Raw genomic sequence first — 7,761 nt, 5'->3', positions numbered from 1 at the left:
CATATATCAATTGCCTTTCTTTAGAAAGGCACTTGGACTGCCATGTTCCAGAATACAAAGACTAGAGCAGTGGTTCTCAAAATGGTTCTCTAAGCCTCACCTGGGAACTTGTTAGAAATGAAAATCCTCTTATTAACAGGAGGTACTGTCGCTGACCCAATGCCTTAGGAAGCAAAAGTGGGAAACAGAGATAGGGAGTGCCGTGCCAAAAGCACAGCCTGGTGGGTCAGGTCAGATACTAGTATCAGGAATGAGCTGTGACCTCCACCTCCCTCAGTCTCTGGCTGGAGAAATTCCCCACTGGCTAAATCCCACCAGAAGCCTGAGGATGTAGAGATGATGCAAGGTAGTCAGGCAGAGAGCTGGGTAGGGAAGAGGGGAGGCTGAATCAGGAGGGATGAAAAGAAGCTATGTAGCCTAACTTACCAGGAAGGCACAGTCCTTGCCAGCAATGGAGAATGGCCCAGTGGGAGATAGCAACACATAATACAAAAGGGAATATGCTAGAATTAGGGTCATTGACCTTCTAAGTTTTCCGGGAAAGAGGAGTTTGCTGGGATGTGGAGTTTTCAGTGCCAAAACCAGGAGAGTATGGAAAATGACAAACATTGGCAACAATGTGAGGAAATTGGAGTACTTGTGCATTGCTAGTGGGAATATAAAATGGTACAGCCACTGGGGGAGACAGTATGGTAGTTCCTAAAACAAAACAAAACAAAAATCATAGAACCCAAGGATTCAGATGCTTGTGCACCAGTGTTCATAGCAGCATTATTCATAAATGGCAAAGGTGGGACCAACCTAAATGTCCATCAACAAATGAATAATATACAAATAATGGAATATTATTAGGCCGTAAAAAGGAGTGGATGGAGATCTGTCAAAGGGACACAGGAGCCAACTAAAAGAGTTCTCAATTGCCAAATTGTCACATAATACTGATTGAGTTTTTTTATTCTATTTATGGGGGAGATGAGTTTGAGTGGTTCTACTTCTCACTAACAGTTTAAAGTCATTCATTGTTTCATTATCTGTTGACATAATTCATAATAGGACAATTCAGAGCCCCATTGCCCTATGAGCTTACATTCTATATAGGCATTTCTTAAATTAAATAAGGAAGTTCTCAAGTAATTATTATTGGAATTACTTACTTCCAATACACTATTTAAATTTTTTTGTATTTAAATTCAATTTTGTTAACATATATTATTAGTTTCAGGGGTAGAATTTAGTGACTCGTCAGTTGCATATAAAACCCAATGCTCATTACATCAAGTGCCCTCCTTAATATCCATCACTCAAGTACCCCATCTCCCCACCCAAACCTCCCCTCCAGGAATATTCGGTGGGTTCCCTATAGTTAGAGTCTCTTATGGCTTGCCTCCCTCTCAAACTCTGTTTTTGTATTATTTTATTTTTCCACCCTTTCCCCATGTTTATCTGTTTTGTTTCTTAAATTCCACATGTGAATGAAATTATATGGTATTTGTTTTTGTCTGACTGACTTATTTTGCTCAGTGTAATACCTTCTAGTTCCATCCATGTCGTTGCAAATGGCAAGATTTCATTCTTCTTGACAGCTGAATAATATTCATATATATATGCATATACCACTTCTTTATTCATTCATCTGTTGGACATCTGGGCTTTTCCCATATCTTGGCTCTTGTGGACATTGCTGCTATAAACATTGGGGTGCCTGTGCCCCTTCGAGTCACTATGTTTGTATCCTTTGGATAATCCATAGTAGTGCAATTGCTGGGTCGTAGGGTAGTTCTATTTTTAACCTAAAACACTCTTTTTGTTTTGTTTTATTTTAAAAGCTTTTATTTATTTATTGTCAGAGAGAGTGAGTGAGAGAGCACAAGGAGGGGAAGCTGCAGAGGGAGAGAGAAAAGCAGACTCCCAGCTGAGCAGGGAGCCCGATACAAGGCTCCATCCCAGGACCCTGGAATCATGACCTGAGCTGAAGGCAGATGCTTAACCGACTGAGCCACCAAGGTACCCAAACCTAAAATACTCTTATAACTAATTTCTGAGGTCCACTTTAAAATTATGAATTTTAACTAAGTTGGGGTAATCATTTCATGATATATGTAAGTAGTCATTACCCTGCATACCTTAAACTCACACAGTGCTGTATGTCAATAATATCTCAATTAAAATAAAAAGGCTTTATGGATCTATTTTTGAAGAGAAAGAAAGCAAAGCACAGCTGACCTGAGGACTGAGAGGGTCATGTGCTCAGAGAGCACTGACCCTCAGACCTGAGACCCTGAAGCAGGTGGAAATGGATGTGAAGGCAGGCAGTGGGGGTTGGGAGTGTCCAGTTCCCTGGGCTTTGGATTTCCATCTTGGTCCAGCACTCAGACTTTGACCTGTCAGAACAGAAGGTTATACATACTTCTCTGTTCCAGAAGTTTGATGCTGTTGATGTCAATTATGGGAGAGATTGAAGTCCTTCTGGTAGGACAATTCCACCATCTCCCCAGGAGAAACTGAAGACTCAGAAGAAAGGATGAGAAACACAAGAAAATTCTTACCAGAGGACAGTTAAGACTTAAAAAAAAAAAACATGTGTTAAGAAGGCAGAGGAGGGATCCCTGGGTGGCGCAGCGGTTTGGCGCCTGCCTTTGGCCCAGGGCGCGATCCTGGAGACCCCCCGGATCGAATCCCACGTCGGGCTCCCGGTGCATGGAGCCTGCTTCTCCCTCTGCCTGTGTCTCTGCCTCTCTCTCTCTCTCTCTGTGTGTGTGTGTGTGTGTGACTATCATAAATAAATAAAAATTTTTAAAAAAAGAAGGCAGAAGAGTATAAGTTTGCCTGATCCTTCAAACACAGCTAGATAAATATCAAATCATTCTGAACACCCAAGAAATCAAACGGAGGACAGAGAACAAAGCTGTACTTCTACAAATAGAAAAGCAACCACCTCATGGAAAGTAGGGGCTATGGAGATTTGATTTGGGAGGAAAAAAGAGCCACAGGCGCTGCAGAAGGGAAAGAGCCCTGAGCATGGAGAGAGGCGAGAAGAGAGAGAAAGAGTAAAAAAAGAGTGAAAACACGTGCAGAGGATTGCACAAGAAAACTCTTCTCCAAAACCACTGACTGGGAAAAGGGGAAAGACTGAACACCACAAGTCTTTATAAGGAAAGGAGCATAAATCTGAAGTTCTAGAGGTCCAAGTCATTGCCAGGGTTCTGCGTGGTGGGCTTAGTGGTGCTCTGGAGGGAAAGGAAGGCAGAGACCCAGGCCAGGAGTGGGCTGTGTGGTCTGACCCTCCCCTTCCTGTGTGTGGTCACACACGAAGAAATAGTTCTTCTTGGCATGCATTTGCAAGAGGTTGTGTGACCTCTGGGGAGATAAAAGAGCCATGGGCACCATTGAGCTGTCCTGTTCACCAGCATAGGAGCAAAGATACTGGCTGAGGGCAGGGAGCCTTGGTGCCAGCTTTCTGCTGTGCTTTACCATAAATTCCGAGCTGCTGCACAACTATTTTCTGGGACAAACCAGAAGCAGCCACAGCACAAGACCCTCCCCCAGAGGATCAGCATGGGTCCACACTGCTGAGGTCTCTGAAGTTTGGAGTTTTGAAACCCAGCCAGGCCTGAGATAAAACAAAGGAGTGCTGTGCCTCCTGGCAGGTGGACAACATGGACACAGACAGAGTGAAGGCAGGGGTCTAACAAAAGCCAGGGACACAGGAGTGGTGACTGATCTTCTGTAGGGGTTTCCTGAGGAGTGGTGGGCAGGAGGGGCTCCCGGCTCTGGAGTCCACAGAGCGGGTGGAAGCCATTTTCCCTCCCCTTTCAGCCACACTGACCTACTTCAGTGAATAAAACAGCGTCACCAAATGGAGGCCAGAGCCAATTCCACCAAGTCTCACCACCCTGCACCCTGCAATAGGGCAAGTCCACCTGAGAATCAGCACAGCAAGGTCAACACAGACCCCACCCCCACCCCACCTCGCATGCACAAGTCTACTCATAATAGAGTGCTGCAAAGTTTCAGCTCTAGGGGAAACAAGATCTAGCTTCTTTTGTGTTTTTTTCTTGTTGTTGTTGGTTTTTTTGGTAAGGTGATAAAGAAAAAGTAATTTTTAATTTATTTTTTATATATTTTTTATTTTTTAATTTTACTTTTTACTTTTTATTATTTTATTTTATTTATTTTGACTTCCAAAATGACAAGATGAAGGAATTCACCCCAAAAGAAAGAACAGGAAGAAGTCACGGCCAGGGATTTAATCAGTACATATATAAGAAAGATGTCTGAACTAGAATTTAAAACAACCATTATAAGGATACTAGCCAAGCTTGAAGAAAGCATAAAAGACACTAGAGAATCCCTTGCAGCAGACATAAAAGAACTAAAAACGAGTCATGCCAAAATTAAAAATGCTTTAAGTGAGATGCAAACTGGAATGGATGCCATGACAATGAGGATGGATAAAGGAGAGGAATGAATCAGTGATATAGAAGATAAAATTATGGAAAATAATGAAGCTTAAAAGAAAAGGGAAAGTAGTCTACCATGAATGTACTCTTAGGAGTCTCACGACTCCTTAAAGTGTAATAGCATTCATATCATAGGAGTCCCAGAAGAAGAAAAAGAGAGAAAAAGGAGCAGAAGATTTTATTTCAGCAAATTATAGCTGAAAAATTCCCTAATCTGGGGAAGGAAACAGACATCAAAATCCAAGAAGCACAGAGAACTCCCACTAAATTCAACAAAAGCCAGCCATCACCAAGACATATCATACTCAAATTCACAAAATACGCAGACAGGAATCCTGAAAGTAGCAGGAGGAAAAAGTCCTTAACTTACATGGGAAGAGAAATCAGGTTCATAGCAGATCTGTCCACAAAAACTTGGCAGGTCACAAGACAGTGAATGTGCTGAATGGGAAAAATATGCAGCCAAGAATACTTTATCCAGAAAGGTTATCATTCACACTAGAAAGAGAGATAAAGTGTTTCCCAGACCAGCAAAAACTAAGCCAGTCCTGCAAGAAATATTAAAGAAGACTCTTCAGGTGGGGAAAAAAAGACCCAAAGCAACAAAGGCTAGAAAGGAACAGAGAACAGGAAAGACCAGAAATACATGGAGGTTAAAGAGCATCCTACTAAAGAATGAATGGGCTATGCAGGAAATAAAAAAGTACATGGAAGCAACTGAAAATGAAAACATGTCAGTCCAAAACCTTTCAGATGCAGCAAAGGTGATCCTAAGAGGGAAGTGTATTGTAATACAGTCCTTCCTCAAGAAGCAAGAAAAGTCTCAAATATGCCACCTAATCTTATACCTAAAAGAGCTGGAAAGGAACAGCAAATAAAGCCTAAAGGTAGTAGAAAAGAAATAATAAATATTAGAGCAAAAACAAATGATACAAAAACAAACAAAAAACAGTAAAACAGATCAATGAAACGAAGAGCTGGTTTTTGAAAGAATTAATAAAATTAATAAACCTTCAGCCAGACTTATCAAAAAGAAAAAAGAAGGGCCCAAATAAATAAAATCATGAATGAAAGAGGAGCAATCACAACCAACACTGAAGAAATACAAACACTTTTAAGAGAGCAGTACTATGAAAAACTATATGCCAGCAAACTGGGTAATCTAGAAGAAATGAACAAATTCCCTGAAACATACACACTACCAAAACTGAAACAGGAAGAAATAGATAATTTGAACAGACCCATAACAAGCAAAGAAATTGAATCAATAATCAAAATCAATAATAATTATTATTATAGTTATAATTTTAATAATAAAAAATTTCCCAACAAGCAAAAATTCAAGACCAGGTAGTTTTCCAGGAGAATTCTACCAGACATTTGAAGAAGAGTTAATACCCAGCCTTTTAATACTGTTCCAAAAAAACAAAAAAAATAGAAATGGAAGGAAAACTTCCAAACTCCTAGGAGTCCAGCATTACCTTGATTCCAAAGCCAGACAAAGATGTCACTAAAAAGGAGAATTATAGGCCAATATCCCTCACGAACATGGATGCAAAAATCCTCATCAAGATACTAGTAAATCACAGCCAACAGAACGATAAAAAAATTATTCACCACAATCAAGTGAGATTTATCCCTGGGCTCTAAGGGTGGTTCAGTATTCACAAACCAATTCACATGATACACCACATTAATAAAAGAAAGGATAAGAACCATATGATCCTCTCAATAGATGCAGAAAAAGCACCTGACAAAATATAGCATCCATTCTTGACAAAAACCCTCAATAAATTAAGGATAGAGGGAACAAGCCTCAATATCATAAGGCCATATACAAAAAAGACTCACCACTAATGTCATCCTCAATGGGGAAAACTGAGAGGGCTGTCCTTTCTCACCATTACTATTTAACATATTACTGGAAGTCTTAGCCTTAGCGATCAGACAACAAAAAAGAAGTAAAAGGAATCTAAAATGGCAAGGAAGAAGTCGAACTTTCAGTATTTGCAGATGACATGATATTCTATGTAGAAAACCCAAAAGAAAAAAAAAAAAAAAAGAAAACCCAAAAGACCACAAAAAAAATCACCAGAACTAATACATGAATTCAGCAAGGTTGCAGGATACAAAATCAATGTACAGAAATCAGTTGCATCTCTATACACTAACAATGAGAGTGAAGACAAACAAATCAAGGAATCAATCCCATTTACAATTGCACCACAAAATGTAAGATACCTAGGAATAAACCTAGCCAAAGAGGTAAAAGATCTGTACTCTGAAAACTATAGAATATTTATGAAAGATATTAAAGAGGACACAAAGAAATGGGAAAGCATTCCATGCTCGAGGATTGGAAGAACAAATACTATTAAAATGCCTATACTACCCAAAGCAATTACATATTTAAAGCAATCCCAATCATAATACCACATTTTTCAAAGAGCTAGAACAAGCAATCTTAAAATTTGTATGGAACCACAATAGATTCTGAATAGCCAATGCAAATTTGAAAAAGAAAAGCAAAGCTGGACGCATCACGACTCTAGACTTCAAGCTATATTACAAAGCTTTAATGATCAAGAAAGTCTGGTACTGGCACAAGAACAGACACATAGATCAATGGAACAAAACAGAGAACCCAGAAATGGACGCTCAACTCTATGGTCAACTAATCTTCAACAAAGCAGGAAAAGAATACCCAATGAAAAAAAGACAGTCTCTTCAACAAATGATGTTGGAAAAACTGGAGAGCAACATGGAGAAGAATGAAATTGGACCATTTTGTTACACCATACACAAAAAATAGACTCGAAATGGATAAAGACTTGAATGTGAGACAGAAAACCATTAAAATCCTAGAAGAGAACACAAGCAGGAACTCTTTGACCTTGGCTGTAACAAATTCTTACTAGACATATCTCCAGAGGCAAAGGGGAAAAAAGCAAAAGTGAACTATTGGGATTTCATCAAGATAAAAGACTTCTTTCTGTGAAGTGAAGTCAGTGAAGGGAACAATCAACAGAACTAAAAGGTAACCTATGGAATGGGAGAAGATTTTTGCAAATGACGTATCTGATAAAGGATGAGTATCCAAAATCACTTATCAAACTCAACATCCAAAAAACAAATAATCCAGTTAAGAAATGAGCAGATGAAAAGAATAGACATTTTTCCAAAGAAGACAAATGGGTGGCCAACAGTCACATGAAAAAATGCTCAACATCACTCATCATCAGGGAAATGCAAATCAAAACTGCAAAGAGATATCACCTCACACCTGTCAGAATGGCTAAAA

Source organism: Canis lupus, chromosome 28 (genome assembly GCF_048164855.1).
Source record: "Canis lupus baileyi chromosome 28, mCanLup2.hap1, whole genome shotgun sequence".
Taxonomy (NCBI): Eukaryota; Metazoa; Chordata; class Mammalia; order Carnivora; family Canidae; genus Canis; species Canis lupus.
The sequence above is the reverse complement of the archived record's forward strand: the minus strand, read 5'-3'. Positions refer to the sequence as shown.